The following is a 15888-nucleotide window of genomic DNA, read 5'->3' as shown; positions in this document are numbered from 1 at the left end:
TACTGTGGCACTGCAAATGATGGCCATTCCACCTTGAGATCTCTCTCAATGTGTTCCATTGAATTCTGATTAGAGGAGATGCTATTTCTTGATTTGACAGATAAATGCAAACTTACCTTGACAAAAGGGCCCAACAAAAAAACCAATCTGGTATCAATCTGCTCTGGTATCAATCTTTTTATCATTATTATTTTACACACACACGTACATATAGTTCAGCATATTACCTCAATCACTTCAATAAAAACGGTCTTAGTATATCCAGATAAGACTGCATAGGAAGCTGCTAGGCAGGTTCTCAGCCAGGTACATATCAAGGGACAGTATTATGTGATCTACTTGGAGTTATTCACAAAACAAAACCAATGCTGGAAGTCAAGAATTCTGCTGTCAGACTCTCAAGCAACGTACACTGGTATCAAATATTTGACATCTGGGCACCAAGGACTACTGTGCTGTTCTACAGCACAAAGACACGTTCTTCCTAGAAACTATTTGCACTGTTTATATTCAGAGCTTTTCTACTTCTTTTCAAATTTGCTGGGGTGGATAAGGAGGAATACAGTGAGGTTATATACTCTTCTGTTTCCAAACCTTTTTAAAGTCCAAGAACCGGACGCTACCTCAGAAAGAAAATCTATGGAAAACATTAATTTTTTTGCAAAAGGACAAGTGAAAAACACGTAGCATTTAGGCAAATACTCTACCAAATTAAAATTGTACCACGTATACCATTTTATTTAAAATATTCTTTAGAAAAACTACAATAATTCCTGACTTTGCACATCAAAAGTCAATAACAGCTGCTAAATCACAAAATTAAAAAATGTATTTGTGCAAGATTTTATTTTGTTTTTGGAACTGAAACTCCTTACAGATGATGAGGCCATCATCTCTTGCGCTGGGTACCACAAAGACCTAATGCCATAGATTTACCAATATATGAACCAGTGAACCATAGCTAAATCATTTCTAAGAGAGAAAGTTTCAGGACATCAGGGTAAACAACCACAACGCTACCTCTGTCCACAAATTCTATAAGGAATAGCGATGTCCTTCAAAACACACTGTGAGAATACAGCATATACCACTTAGACAGGCAGGGTTATGAGTTATGATTACAAAATAAAATGGCTGAAAAATCTGTCCCATCAAACTCAGCTAGTAAAAGCTACAGACTTCAGTAATAACCAAGATTCCATTCAGCCCATATTTTGTATTGATCTCGCCCATACAGGCTAAAATCTGCGCATCCTACAGTCTATCACTTATTTAAAAATATTCCCACTCTGATCTTCTTAAATTTCTGACACTGCCTTGTTGAATGCACCCGTGCATTTCAAAGTGTCCAACACAGATAAAAGAGGCTACGACTACCAGATTGCCAGCTTATCTTCCATATAATGTTAGAATTCTATTCTGACTGGAAATCTTTTACAGTCAACAATAACCAAGTGAAATGGAGGTATCATTTCACAAGGACTAGAATTCTGTGAAATTGAATGAAATGCTGGCAAGTGACTCAAGGCAGGCAATTTCAACCTTAATCATAAAATTAACAGCAAGGAGGTTTTCCTTCTCCTTTCCAGTTTGACATAAGATTGTTTAATTTTTTCTCCTGTAAATCAAACTCATTTAACAGCAGTATTCTGTTTTCATCTGTATTAACAAAAAGCCTGTGTGTGGGTGTTTCCATAGGCACCCAGTTAGCTCAATTACAAACTTCTGTTTGGAAAGATCATGCGAGAGCTTTGGGTGGTGCGAGCACAAAACCGTACCCTCAGCAAGCACCTCTAGAAAGCAACCCATGTGCACGGATATTGCTTTCACTCGCATAAAAATGGTTATTTCTCATTCTTTCATAAGACATTTTCTTATCTTTTTGAGTTTCTGAAACCCAGGGTTCTTATTCTGATGCTCCAGGGAGCAAAAAGAGAAAGTCCCGGGACTTTCAGTTTTATCTTTCCCACTGGAAAATGGAAATGGAACAGCAAAGTTTTCTGGGAGCTGTAGTACATTCCTTCTCTTCTGAGACTCCCAGTGCACTACGTGATACCTTGATGTGGAATACTGATAACAAAAATCATAAAACCACAGCACCTCTCCAGCTACTACAAAGATAATCATTTTAGTAATAAGAATGGAAGAGAAGCACAATTCTGGGAATTACGTTCCCAAAGACTTTCTCTCTTGTTAACTGATGAATGCCATTTAAAAAAAAAAAAAAAAGAAGTACTTCAAGTCTAGCTTTGCAAAAAGGAAGCATAAAGGGAATGCAAAAGGCCAGTGTGAGAGCTACCAATATCAAGGATGAAGTTCTGCACAAATAACAGTACATGCATTTGCCCAGCTGACAGGTACCTAATGCACAAATAGAATCTCCAGTGCTAGACTACTCCTTTGTGTTCAAAAATACCAAGAGAAGTACATCGTGGTGTGAACGAGCTCTCTAAGGTCAACCTTACCGGAAGAATTTTACTATTCTCTTTAAAGAGTATGTGTTCATCAGCACTTTTTCTGAGCAGGAGTTAGGAAGCTCATCTCAGTTTGACATGGAGTATTACAAATAGACATGGAGTACTACCAATAGAAAATCCATTAGCCATTAACAAACAAGGTTTGAAGAGAGAAACTGTATCCTATAAAGCAGTATTTAGGGCAATTGCATTTTAATATAATGAAATACTGCACCTCTGGATGTAAGAAAACTCTGCATTGTTTGCAAATGCACTTAAGCCTTTTAAGCAGACCATCATCTTTCCATAAGTACAGCAACAAAAATGACAGCCAGTAGGGAAAAATTAAACAATACTGAAATAAAGCTTAAATGGATTAACTTCAGGAGATTCAAAAAATTAAACAGTGATATATTCTACTATTTTAAGTCTTTAATACAAATTAAATTATGCTACTGTAGAAAACTACATGTTATCTGTTGAAAATTCTTTAAAGGGATAATGCCCAAACTTTCCACTCTGGAACTGGTACTCACACTGCACAACAGCAGATTCCATTAGTCCCACAAGGGTACCAGCACAAGACAGATGCTAGTGGTGGAGATTATGCTCTTCCTTTTTAACTTGCTCACAGAGACCCTCGTTTAATTCCCCTGGTCCTGCCATCCAGTCCTAAAGGACTACCAAAATTTCCAAGCAGATAAGTGATGTTTTTCCTCTCGCTGATGAATGAATCCTGCACACAATGGACAACAGAAATCTGTAGTGAAAAAAAAGGAAGCTGTATTCTCTGTTTGCACAGGCATTTGGCTTACACAGTGCATCAGGCTGCAGCTCCCAGGATCCGGGCCATGCTCTCCAAAGCCACGCAGCAGCCTGCCTATTCACAGAAGAATAGCAGGGCAATTCAAAAAGGACAAAGCACAGATTTATTATATAGTATGGCAAAACCACTTCCAAAAATACATTCTATCCTTTCATTATATTCAAAATTAAAATGTTGCCCACAGGGGAGCATAAGATGTTAGTCAAAATGTAACGTATCCCTCACAGGAAGCATTATGCCTTTGTTTCCTAAGCATCCCTTATCTCATTTGCTGATGGGGTTCTACCGTGCTGCTGTTTCCATTCTCAAGCAGAAGTCTTCCTTCCAGTAACAAACTGAAAGCAATATGCAGGTGACACCAGCCACATCCCTCTCTCAGGTCAGCGCATAGGCCTTCGAGATCCTGTAATTCAGTTTAGGGTATCTGCTGGATATGTCACTGGCATTAAAACAAGAGACAAGCCTTTACACAGACTTCAATTCTATTTCATAAAAGGCATCTAAGCAGCATTTACAGCTTTCAACTTGCAAATATAAAAAATAATAAAAAAAAAAAACATGACAAAAAACACTGATACTGGCTTCATTTGTATATTACAATTCTGCTACAATATTGCGTTTTCAGGCAGGTAATCAAAGCCACCTTTCTTCTTAAAGGTATAGAAGGTTTTAATATGGAAAACCATTAAAAAAAACTTTTTTTTGTTGTGTTTTCGTATAATGTTTTTCTCACATTAAAAACTAACATTTATAGTGCCCAAAGCATAAGACAAGACAGTAATACAAAGAACAGACTTGGTTTGTTTGTTTTTTGTTTTTGTTTTTGAGTTGCACAGATGTAAATAAGCAACATTACTATTCAGAGTATTATTGACAATGTTTAAATGGATTCAAACACCTGATAAATTTCACTGCAGCCTGCTTACATGACATGCTGTTTCTCAGCAGCAGCACAGGCCCATGTACCAAATATTCTAGTATGATTTTGTTTCAGTATTTTGCCACAAAGAGTGGCAAATAAAATAATGGAAAACGCTTCTGTCATGGCAGGGCTATCACGTTTGAATGTTGCAGATGGGATTAGACCTGCCAGATACATTTAAAACTGAAATTTATGCACTAACTTGTCAAAGTACAAGGACAGTGTTTTTATGTGACTCTCATATTCTTTCAGTTTAGTGCTTGAAAAAGGAGGGAATTGGCTCAGAAAGGTGAAAACAAGAAGGACTGGTGCCACACCAGGCTTGACCTGCTAAATCCCTGAAAATACAGGGCTAGACTGAAACACTGACTAGCAGTGATGAACACAGAAACTGGTCCTCCATTCTCATAGCTCAGTGAAGCAAAAATGAGACCCAAAATGTTGTCACTATTTCTTGTACTCCCAATTTCTTAGTACTGTACACAGAAGTTAAAAATATTACATCACTGCACTTTGGCTAATATCTACTTGCTAAAGTAAATCTGTGTGCCATAAAAACATTATTTATTTAAAGCAATGGGATTTCCACTTACTCCTAAATGAGCAGATGTCATCCCATATATTGTAGACTTCTCAGAAAGGAGCTGAGTGGCAAATTGACATTTTCCAGATATTAAATGTCCCTCGGTCGAGTGCACGGTATTCTCTTTCTTTGTTTACAAAAGTGAGAGTTCATAATAGGAATCAATCTTTCACTTAGTCATCTTATTGGATCTTTGTTCAACTGAATTAATAGAGCAAAGATTAAGAAAACAATACTTCTAGAAAAGTTCAACACTTCTCATATATATATTTACACACTAAAAATACTAATATTCAGCATTACATTTTGAGAACAGTATTATTTGCTCTGTTCATAAAGCAGTGGCGAAGTGGCTGATAGTTTTTCTTCCAGCCCTTTTTAGAGAACATTACGAACCTTCATAACCAGAACATTGTACATGTTGTATTTAAAATACTGCAATTATTGGACAGTGAAAAGAAAACCAAAACAGGAGAAATATGAAAGTTGTATTTTGGCAACACTTCAACTAGACACTTCTTGTCTGCCTACAAAGACAGAACACTGCTGCAGCACTTGTATTTATATTTCAGCTATATCACAGTGTCCTGAACCACAGGTACCAGGTTTTACTCTAAACAAACCACATGTGAAAAGCAGACTCGGATCTGTATTCACACACTTCTTCACATCTATGTGAACACAGACTTTTTTGGCTTAAAGATTTCAGCCTGGACTTAACCGTACGTATAGCCCAAAAGCATTATAGGAGAAAGCCATCAAGTGGGAAAGTATCCAGTTACTCTGTGTGTCCAATCATTCTAAAGATATTAGCGGTTAACACAGATCACTCAGACAGGAAAATAAGCAAAAGAAACTGAAATGAATCACACCAATCTGAATTGGGTTTACATACAAATGATCTTAATAACAAGAAATTATCTGAGAAATGAAACACTCACCTCACATTTATTTTCCTCATGATTAACACAAACTACTTCTTGGACATTAAGAATGGAATTTGGTTGCTTACTGAGAAGTGTCTAGTAGCCCTTTGGGCATGCTCAAGTATGCTTTCTGGCTTCCTTTTGCCATTTTGGCAGTGCAAGGAACCCCACTTACATTTGCATGGCACCTGTTAGTGCTGGGAAAAGTCCTAGGGAAGAACGCCAACTGATTCAAGCAACCATCAAAGAAAACAGACTTATAGCTGTGAGTGGAACAGACCACAGAGCTGAGCTTCTTCCTCCTATAAGGCATACTCCTTCACAGAATGCTAATCTGGATGCACAAATCAATCCTGCTCAGCAGATCTGATACATCCCATCTCTTCACTCAAACTTACAAGTTCCACCTACTGTTGAAGCAGTTACTTGCCTCCAAGATTAAAAGAATTCTGAGGACAAGCACTACACAAGTGATGGCAGCTCTCAAATTGCACCTTGAACAAAGACTGCAATTCTACTGCAAAGAAGTAAGAAGAATTCAGGAAAGATCAAAAAAAATATGGAGGAAAGAGTATTTCACATATGCTGGAGTAAAACTTTTCTGACTAATGACAGTTGTAGCATACAGTCATTTACCAATGTACGTCAAATATATGTCAGACTGAAAAGAATTTACCAATTATCAGAAGAGAAAAAGGCTATAACTAGAAATAATGACTTTACAGGAAAGTAAAATGTAACAGCACTTTTAAGCAGGGAGTTCTATCAGAATATGGAAAAACTTTTTGTGAAAAACCCTACTCCCTGAAAAATTTTGAATAAGTGACCTGGTGTACATCGCACAAAGCAATGTGTTTTCGTAAGAAACAGAAGTACATGTTATTAACCACAAGTTAAAAAAAACATGCTTATCTCCCTGTTCAGCCTCCAACCTTGTGCAACACTGATGATTCCACTAGGCCAAACTATGGCAGAGATGATGCTGACTGGGAGAGAATAGGAGGTCTGTCACCATCATGGTGTCTGCCTCAAATCTTATTGCCATGTAAATATTATTAGAAATAAAACTACGTATAATCTTAGGCTATTTTAAAGACTACCTTGAAACCATCAAGAAGTTTATCTGGAGCAGAAAAGGACACAACATTTACAATTTCAGCTTTCAACTTTCAGTTCTTTGATCAGTTTTCTTTTTAGAAGTTTACCAGGGAAAGCATGCTACAGTTAGTTTGATGTATACTTCTTACTGCTACATTTTTATGTGAAGTTACTCTTACTGAACTACACAGTAACTTCGGAAAGTAAAACAACGGATGTGAATTAAAAGCTCAGATCAATCTGTTACTTTGATTGCAAACTAAATTAGGACTAGCTTTTGATCTGTCTTTGTCAAAAAATTCAAACACTGCCTTCACAATTAACTATCTTTCTGTCAAACATTGTCACCTTACCGCAGCTTATGAAAGCATCTCAGAAATGCAGCTTTCATCTGACCTACATATCGGTTGCTCTTTTATGTTCCCACTTGGCACACGCAGCGCTCTGCTGCATAGAGGGAGGATCCCTACGCTGCTGTTGTATCAGTGCGCTGTGATTAACAAGCAGCTTAAGCGCAACACAGATACTATACAGCAAAGCAAAATTATGTATAACACTCAATGCTATTTATGCATCCCTTCTTTAGGCAAGGAACTCGGGAGTGACTTAATTTATCGTCATTGATCTCCTTTTCCCAGCGATCTTCGCTTTCCCTCACACCGCACGTTTCTGCACCACCCCCCTGGCTGCACCCCCACACAAGGCTTCTGGCACAGAGCTCCGCGAAGCAGCGTCAGCGTTACATCAGCTGGGAATCTCCTCTGCCACACGCAGCAGAGACCGAGCGCAGGGCTGCCTGCCTTCAGCAGCTCTTTTTGCTCAGGAAAGCTGCGGCTCTTCCTCCCAAACAAACAGTAACGCCAAAAGACGCTCGAAATCAAACCAAACCAATTATATACTCATCAACAAAACGCGAAATTATCCGTGTTACCACCCGCCAGCCGCAGGCGCACAAATACGAAATGCGCAGTCACCGATGTTCCGACACGGTTGCTCTGTGCCGCCATCTACAGATCGAATCGGAATAATAAAATTAAATCTAACTTTCGGATACACGTGTGATACAGTCTGAACAAACCCAAGTGGAACATCGACACCTCGGACGCGCGGCGCACCGCGCAGCTCAGCGAGACCCGTGCCGACACCCGCGTGCTCCTCACGCACAAACCGCCGCTCCTCACAGCCTGCGGGATGACTCACGTGAGACACGGCAGCACGACCGCACCGAGGAGCTCTCAGCCCGCGGACACACAGCAGCCTGCGTGTGAAGGCTGGAATCTACCTAGCCTTAGAACCGACTGTGACCCCTGAAACGCGAACAGCGCTGTACCGCTTTGCCGTGAAACACGCTGGGCTTCGAGAGCCGTGCGAGCAGCAGAGCGGAGCGCCGCCCCGTGGCAGAACGCGCTACGACGAGCCTCGCGCCCCTCCGCCTCAACGGTCTGCGCGCGACAGGCGGGAACCGCCCCTCCCGAGGCGCGGCTGCGGCCGCACCCCAGGCTCCGCTCCCGGTCCGACTTTCGCAGCCGCGGTGAGAGCGAGGCGTCGGCTCGTGCCAGAACCACAAGCGGCACGGGGCCCACGCGCGCGGTCACCCAGCAGCCTCCCAGCAGACAGGGAGATTGGCTGATGCTGTTTCTGTCATCCAGCAGCGGCGTGGTGTGGACAGATTAGCACCTTTCTGATGTTCCTGCTAATAAGCTACAGGAGAAGCTAGTCTGAAGAACTCCCGTATCCTTTCCTGCAAGACCGAGGCGTATTTAGCAATTCTGAGCAAAACACACCGAATGCTTGTGGCTACAGCTGCAAGAGCTGTGCTTGTAAACATGCAGCTTGTCATGTATTGTGCATCTTGTGCAAAGCAGGTTAAAAACAACTGATCTTCAGTGACAGGCAAAACTAATATGGTTAAGGTAAAGAAGCAAACTTGGAGATGGTTACCACTTTCGAGGAGATGCACACGAGTTAACGTGCAGATGATCTGCCTCGTTTCTATTTTCAGGAGTGAGAGTGAACATGAGAAAATACAGATGTTAGAATTGGAACATGACACAGCCAGGCTGGTTGCCGAGGAAAGGCAGCACAGCAGCCAGGTAGAGACTGTTTTTCCATAGTAACAACCAATATTGCATGCATTTCTGGGGGTAAGCCAGTTACCATTCCCCCTACCCCCCCCAAAGACAGGATAGTATGACATTCACAGGAAAATAGGCAAAAAAAAAAAGCAAAACAAGACAAGTATTAGCTTTTGGATGTGGAGCAGGAAAATTGTTATCTAAGTGCTGAACGGGATGAGCAATTGTTCTCCCTAGAGAAAGATTCCTTAGCACAGGTGAAAGTTTTGATGTCTGGGGCTATATCCAGAAAATAGAGATTCATGAAGCATACAGAGCTATTTTTAGCTTGTATGAATGAGGATGGATGGCTGTGAAAAGCAGGAAGCCCAGGAAGTTGCTTTCTTTTCCCCCTTCCCTCCGTAATACTTAGCTTAAAAATAATTATCCAAACACAAAGCAAAGAGCGTTTTTTTCCAAGACTCACAGTTACACGACAAGTTCTGATCCATCTGACTAACCTAGTTAGTGGACTGGCTTCAGAAGTATTCTCATCTATGTGCTTGTGCTCAGGACATTTCTATCAGACAACTGGTAAGCAGAATCACTGCTTACAAAATGCTCCTGAAACAGCTTTTTCATTTGGGTAAATATAAATCTGATCTGTTGCTCCTGCACAATTGGAACTGCTTTCTAAAACATTACAAGTTGCCAGGACAGACAAAAATACATTTGCTCTTCATTTGAAAGAAGCATGCAAGTCAACAATATCCTGCAAAGCAAACTGATCCAGACTCAGTATGACCCAAAAGGCAAAGAAACTGAGCATCAGTGGACCTGAACAAAAACTCCATGCTGAAATCTGACCAAAGATCAATAGCAGTTACATTAACTGCAAGGCCTTTCCTGTCCTACCCTCTCTCTTCCTCCCTCCTATATAAAATACAATGCCAGAGAGACCTGTTTTTCCCCCCACACCATAGTTTTTATAGCTGCATTTACCTACCTGCTGATTTTGCAGATAGTTGATTTAATGATCAACTGTGCCAAAGGCTGATCTCTATGGTGATGAGCCTCCTCTCATTCTTAATAGTTGAGTAAAACTTAAGTTTTGACTTATACCCAATCCCAAATGGGAATCTAGGTTCCTCTGCAACTCTGTCACCTGCTTGTTCTCCTTTCTCCAATGAAGCATGTTATCTTAACTTCAGTCTTTCACAGGACAAGAAATAAGGATACAACTTGCAGATATTTGTAGAAATAGTTCCAATGAAACAGCAAGTCTGAAGAATTCAGGAAGTTTTCTTGTTTTTTTTTTCCCCTCTTTCAACAATTACCAAGAAATAGAATCTTAACCGAGGGAAGCAGAAGCAATAAGAGTACTATCTGGAGAATAATTATGAATAGGTGAGCTTTCTTGACTAGTCCCCTGACAAGTCTGACCTGACAAGAAGTTACTGGAATTCTTGTGCTGTCTTCTGTGTTGCATTATCTTGTGTTGTCTACAGCACATCCAAAAAACTGTGTCAGAGTTAAATAGTTTGCACAGTGAGATGCAAAATATTATCAGAAAACCAACCTAAGGTGCAGTGCAGAACAGGCATCCAGAGCTGCAGCTAGAAGTGGAGATAATGGGAGAGTAGCAGAGGGAAGACAGACATCAGGTGAAGTGCTAACGGTGTGAATAGGTGGCTAGACTCCTGTGGAAGCATTTTATGAAAAGACAATGCAGAAGAAGTGTAGAAAGACTTTATGAATCTCACTTTAAAAAATGTTTCTGTAAGTCTTAAAGTATCTGCTCCAGGAAGACCAAGCAACATTAAAGTCAGATACAGAAGTGTATTCTTTAAATGATAAAACTTTCAAACTTACAAAATTCTTTACAGTAAAAATTGGAGATTATATCGCAGATTTTTACTTGTAGCATGAAAAGAATTCCTAGAAGATACTATTTTTTCTACCTAGATACTAGAAAAAATGGATGAACATCTGAAGAAATGTAAAGCAGCAGCAGAAAGTAAACTGAAAAAGTCCGTTACAGAATCAGAACAGGTGAGAGTAGTTGCCAATAGAACTACAAGTCATTAGAAGCAGCAAGATGATATTTCTGTCTATGCACCAAGTAACCCTTTGTATCACAAATAGAGGCCTCTCAGGGGGTGTGATCTTTTCAACTCCAATTGAAGTGTTTTTTTACTTTTAAGATTGAACTTTCATCTTTCATGTGATTAAGAGAACTTAAGTAAGCTGGGGAGAAAGCTCTTAAAAGCTGTTTGGTTTTTTGTTTGTTTTAAATCAGGCTCAGGAGGCTGTCAGTCAAATAAAGGAGAGTGCTGTGGCCAACTATATGCAGCATAATTCCAAATCACGTTCGCCTCCATCCTCTAGAAATCATTTGTCAATGCATTACCTCATCCTAGCACTACTTCACAGCAGTATGCAAGCTATTATAGTGTGCATGACTTACCATACTACTGGGGGTGAAAAGACTTTTAGATTTTTACAGGTATGAACCAACACAAAGTATAATTAAAAAAAAAAAAAAGTAATAGAAGTACTTTGCTTGACATTTTACATGCTGCTTATCAGTTTAAGTACTGTTCCGTGATTGGGAAGAGAAATTTAATAGCAGGAGACTACTTCTACAGAGCTTGTTGCTATTCTGGCAAAGAATCTCAGCTTCTGTTCCTTCCTCTCTTCCCAGTGTCTCTATTTTACACTGTACTGGAGAAACTTGTGTTTATTACCCTCCTAGAAGAGGAGCATCTTCAAGAGAGCATTATGGTGAACACCTATCCATTAGCACGGGAAAAAGATTTGAATAAATGTTTGCCATTTCCCTCTTTCTCCCACAGCTCAAGAATTAGAACACAGCTTGCATTTAACTGTTCTCCCTGCAATTTTAACTGCTGCTACCTTCCCCTGATCACAAGCTGGAAGAAGCTCACTGCTGGTTCAAACCAATGTTTGACAGCCTGCAGCTATAACTTGTGAAAAACCACCGGCCACTGAATCTGGATGAGAGCATCTCCAAGAAGGTGTTCAAGAAAACACATTCAATTTCAAAGGGAGAACAAAGAAAACAAACTAGGTAAAGTACTTGAGACCTCATGATCGCTCAGAATTTCAGTTACTTAAGCTTTATTCCATCCCTTCAACAAGTATGGAGAGCAGACTCCTTCCAATTCTAACAGCAAAAAAAAAATATGTACAATATAGCTTCAAAATACTGTCTCTACACTTAGAAAAGTAATACTGCACGTACTCCATGTTTCATTAATGCTCATAAATCAAGTTTTTGACTGAAAACTAACTCCCAGCATATTTTTTTCTCTATATTCAATTGTTTCAGCCTCCAAATCTTTACAGATAGCCTTTCAAAAAGCTGTGCTTACCTTGTTTCCGTAGATTCCTCAGCTGTCTCCATAACTGGCAGTTCTTACATAGCTTTGTTAACAGCTTTCCAAGAGACTTATATATTAAGCTACTAAAACTATAATCTCTGTTTTTTTGGGGTGGGGATCACAGAAATTCCACAATCCAATATCAGCTTCATAAAACATTTTACTCCCAGAAGAAAAGGCCACCAGATCTTCCCACTTAGACCTCTACAGAGAGCAGAATAAAGACCCACCCCCAAGCTCACCAACAGAAATGCCGACCTGAGCTGGCCAGGAAATGAGCTCATCTGGGTGATTTGCAGCCCAGAGCCACCTGTGTGTGCCACAACCTGGGGAAACATCATCTGCCACCAGCAGATTCTGCAAGCACCAAGGTGCTGGAAGAATCAGGAACCTTACCTGATTCAAAATACTTCTCTATCTCCGAGAAGACACTTCTCTATCTTGCAAATAAAGGTGCTCACTCACAGGTGGAGATCCCAGGAATAGTTGTTCCAATAGTAAATTACCTCATACCCCTCACCATCATTACAGGGATTGTTTTGTGTGGGTGCATGAGTGACAAGCTTTCTAACAGGATTATCCTTTTGAATCAGAAACTTTGCATGCTGAGGCTTCATAACAATTATTTTTTTACATATCACTGCTAATGCGTTACATTTTTGATTTCATCACTTTTACCAGTTTTTGAATAAGACCTGGCAAGTGCTATCAAAACAAATCTCAGATTGGTTTGCAGACGGGTCAGGTGAATTGCTGAAAGCAGTCATACATCTGTGGCTAGATGCTGACGTGACCAGGACAGGGAGGAACTGGCAGGACTGGCTTCTAATGATAAATGGTGTCAGAGTCACGAGAGAACAAAAGCCTGGGGCTATCTTAGCAGCATATAAGGAATTCATTAGGTGTGCAGTGTTATACTTCTATAAGAATCAATGGAATTTGTTTAACTTCTCTTACTATGAAACAACAAGCTGGGATAAGAGTACTAGGCTTATGTTGTAATAAGCTGGAGATGATTTTAAAATTGACAGTGTTTGTACTTCTTTGGGCCAGCTATCTGCATCATGGCTTACTCAGCCATATGGACCTGCCAGTATAACCTAGCTTTAGTACAGGCGGTGTTGCACTCTGATCTGCTGCAACAGAGCTAACTGCCATCTCCTTTCTGACCAATGGTATTACTTATTTCTGTGGGATCTACACATGTTATTGTCAATATCTGTTCAGTGAGGGAAGTCTTGTGTACCTCTGGAGCCTCGGAGTAGGCCAAGGATGCAGTGGCATTAAATCACCCTGCTCCTACAGAAATTTGGTCCTAAACTATAACTTTACACGATAGTAGCCTGGACTAATTCTTAAAGACCTGATCTTAAAGAGACCTCCTTTCAGCAGATGGATATTGTAAGGAACTAGGGTGGTTGAGCACTGTGAAAGCCAGCAAATATTTTTCATTCACCTGATCTTCATAAAGTTGTGCAGTTGAAAAGCAGGCCTATGCTTTAGATTCATCCCAGTCAAACTAGTTCTTTCAGAGATCATCTGGCACTCACTGCACCTGTTCCTTACACTGACCTAGATGGTTTAGCATAACCTGCTTGTCTCCATCTCCAGTGCCCCCAGCCAAACAGCAGCCAAAACTACATTAGTTTTGCTTGGCATTAACTCAAAGTGTAATCATAGTTGAAAAAGTCTTCTAGAAGTGCTCTTAGCATTTTTAATGCCTCAGGTTTTTAATGAACGAATCCTTACTGAATTCCTAAGTAGGTTGCCTAATGAGGGACAAATGGTTGTTACCACCCCACGCAAGAGAAAAAGCACACTGCAGCTGCACTGCATGGCTTGTTGGCAGGGTAACAGAACCAACCATTCTCAGGTTTCCCACTGCAGGAGTTTTTAGAAAGGCACAATGGATCTCAAAGGCTAGTTCTTCACACCTCCATTGTTCCAGAATCCTCTGCTCTCTTTAGTACAATTTCATCTACACTTACTTTATATATTGATATGTGGAATCTAATTATATGCATGCAGCCATTAAACTTGGTATTTAAGTTTGCACACTAACATTCTATTCTATATTCAACGCATACTATTGCTTCTATACTTGTTTGTGTTTTCAGGAAAAACAAACAAACACTGAGACACAGAGCAATTGTAAAACATTACTGTACCAGAGCCCCTCATACCTTTAACGCTACCTTTAGGCTTGGCTGTGTCTGCCTTAGCAAGTGATGCAGCTTTGCAGGATGCACACAGAATGAAATAGCTCTTCCAAATGTCCAGGATGTGTTTTAGATAGATTTTTACTTCTGATTTGATAGGACTAAATTACAGGAGAAACTGAGAGACAGTTCATTAGTGTTCAACCAAGAACCGGCAGTAAGAAGAAAACATGAAGTCTCCTTTGTACTAAGACAACCATAATGAAGCAAATGATGCAATCATACTGATTAAAAATAAAGGATGTACATTAGAAACCTGTATCCCTGTGTTAAAGTTACAAAAATGCTATTTCTTTATAAAGATTTGGGGAAAACCACCATATAAAATCCATTCAAGCATCAGAAGTCCACAATAAATGTTATCTTGCAATTCTACTCTTTATACACTGTAACTGCAAAAAAGACGTACAGTAAATTAATGCTTTGCTGCCATTTGCAGGATCAACAGTTGAGGTCTACATTGGTAGCCTTTCCATGGTGGTTGGTAGTTGCTAAGCCTGACAGCCACACGTTCTACTATATTCATAGTATTCAAAAATTAATTTTCTAAGCATTGTGGGTTAGGGGTTTTTTTGTTATTTTTTTTTCCTCCCAACCTGTGGCCAACAGCGAACATGGATAATTAGTAGCTTTCTACAATCTTCAATGCATATAAATACAACTAAACTGGTATTTGGTTCCTAAAATAAACAGTAAATGCTTTCACGGGCAGTCTCTTACATATGCCTTTAGTATCTTATATTAAGTATCTCTTTAGCAATAAAAAGCTAACAAACGCCATGATTAAGCCAAGTAGTTTGGTAACGTATGTAATAATTGACTAAAACTGTTACTAATTCTTCTATTTTATAAAATACATAAGCAATAGGATTTTGAGCATTTCAAACTCAGTTTTGGAAAAAAATAATGCAAAGGGAAACTGCATACTGGACCTCTGGCTTCTGTTTTCAAAGCATTAGTTCAATACTGAGGGCTGAGGACTGTGCTTCCTAGGACATGATAAACCTTTTTCAAGTGAAGATAGAGGAGTCATTCACTGTGAGGAGAAAAAAAAATAAATACATCAGAAGAGTTACAAGATATGAAGAGACCAATAAACGATAGGGAAAACTTAAACTGAGACTTTTTACACCAAGCTGATACAATAATGGCAGATCTGTACACACATTGTGAGTCAGCACAAGTTTACATAGCAAACAGTTGGCTATCACATCACAGGTGGTGATGAGATAACACAGAGATTACAAAATGAAACAGAGGTGATGGAGTCATTCTCTTCCTTCTGCATTTTTCTATACTTCAGGCTGACATATAAATGAAAAAAACATTTTAGTTATTTCTGCAAATTTAGCAGAGGACTTGGATTTGGGCAGTGTTTCCTAACTAATCTGGTAAACTAG

The 15888-nt window shown here is 39.7% G+C and overlaps 1 protein-coding gene and 1 long non-coding RNA gene across 10 annotated transcripts in view; one reads left to right on the top strand and one right to left on the bottom strand.

Moving 5' to 3' along the window:
* HECW2 (HECT, C2 and WW domain containing E3 ubiquitin protein ligase 2) overlaps positions 1 to 12400 on the bottom strand; it is a 186022-nt gene extending 173622 nt beyond the window's left edge. Inside the window, exon 1 of one of the 3 annotated variants that reach the window (XM_090144283.1) lies at positions 12261 to 12400. The gene's annotated coding sequence lies outside the window, so the exon portion shown is untranslated. Of the gene's footprint in view, positions 1 to 8011; positions 8102 to 8141; positions 8163 to 12260 lie in introns of those variants that run through there. The other 2 variants (XM_090144285.1, XM_090144284.1) reach the window with 2 other exon arrangements.
* Positions 8124 to 15880, top strand: LOC116233948 (uncharacterized). Of its 7 annotated transcripts, none has more exons than XR_016468377.1 (5): positions 8124 to 8904; positions 10207 to 10272; positions 10831 to 10917; positions 11721 to 11956; positions 14588 to 15880. It is a non-coding gene; the product is annotated as an uncharacterized LOC116233948 (long non-coding RNA). The 7 variants fall into 7 exon arrangements; XR_016468380.1 differs by lacking the exon at positions 14588 to 15880 and adding an exon at positions 12440 to 12502; XR_016468379.1 differs by lacking the exon at positions 14588 to 15880 and adding an exon at positions 12394 to 12462.
* The last annotated feature ends 8 nt before the right edge of the window (positions 15881 to 15888 follow it).

The sequence above is a fragment of the Phasianus colchicus genome, chromosome 7, assembly GCF_987193195.1.
Source record: "Phasianus colchicus chromosome 7, bPhaCol1.hap1.1, whole genome shotgun sequence".
Taxonomy (NCBI): domain Eukaryota; kingdom Metazoa; phylum Chordata; class Aves; order Galliformes; family Phasianidae; genus Phasianus; species Phasianus colchicus.
Note: the sequence above shows the minus strand (reverse complement) of the source record. Positions and strands in the feature narration are given on the sequence as shown.